The sequence below is a fragment of the Larimichthys crocea genome, chromosome XIX (genome assembly GCF_000972845.2).
Source record: "Larimichthys crocea isolate SSNF chromosome XIX, L_crocea_2.0, whole genome shotgun sequence".
Taxonomy (NCBI): domain Eukaryota; kingdom Metazoa; phylum Chordata; class Actinopteri; family Sciaenidae; genus Larimichthys; species Larimichthys crocea.
The window spans coordinates 5,430,583-5,431,700 of record NC_040029.1 but is presented as its reverse complement, the minus strand read 5'-3'; positions in this window follow the sequence as shown (position 1 = coordinate 5,431,700).

Sequence of the window (1,118 nt, the reverse complement as noted above, 5' to 3'; positions counted from 1 at the left end):
GGTAGGATAGGCTAGTCAGATAGATAGGATAGGGTTACGCCCAAATGATGGGACAAGCAAACATGTCACTTTTATTTTTTTTCCATTTACTCATTAATTCAGTATGTATAATGAATGTGTGAGTAAACGAACAATGAGTAAATGAATGAAAAATATCATTTACTGATACTGATACATAGCATAGCATGGCAAAAAAAAATCAGCAAAAAAAGTCATATTATAGTATGGCAAAAAATCAGTAAAAAAGTCATAGTATAGTATGGCAAAAAAAATCAGTAAAAAAGTCATAGTATGGCAAAAAAAAATCAATTAAAAAGTCATAGTATAGCATGGCAAAAAAAATCAGCAAAAAGAGTCATAGTATAGTATGGCAAAAATTCAGTAAAAAAGTCATAGTATATTATGGCAAAAAGTCAGTATACTGTAAAAAAAAAAGTCATAGTATAGTATGGCAAAAAAAAGTCATAGTGTGGTATGACAAAAAGTCATAGTATAGCATGGCAAAAAAAAATCAGCAAAAAAAGTCATAGTATAGTATGGCAAAAATGCAGAAAAAAAGTCATAGCATAGCATGGCAAAAAAAATCAGCAAAAAAAGTCATAGCATAGTATGGCAAAAAAAACAGTAAAAAAGTCATAGTATAGTATGGCAAAAAAATCAATAAAAAAGTCATAGTATAGTATGGCAAAAAAACAGTAAAAAACGTCACAGTATAATATGGCAAAAAAATCAATAAAAAAGTCATAGTATAGTATGGCAAAAAAATCAATAAAAAAGTCATAGTATAGTATGGCAAAAAACACAGGAGAGATGTTTTAAGTTCATAAGATTTGAACCCATGACTTCAGAAGCTCAAACTAGTACTCTAACACACAATGAGCTTGTGCTCACGTAGCTCACGATCAGTTCTTGGCAGTTTACACTCTTTCTTTTGGACAGACACCTCAAAAGAGTCCAAGATGTCACAGGGTTTGAAGCCATGACTTCAGAAGCTCAAACTAGTACTCTAACACAATGAGCTATTGGCTCACGTAGCTCACGATCGGTTCTTGGCATTTTACCTCTTTCTTCTTTTTGGACAGACACCTCAAAAGAGTCCAAGATGTCCACAGGGTTTG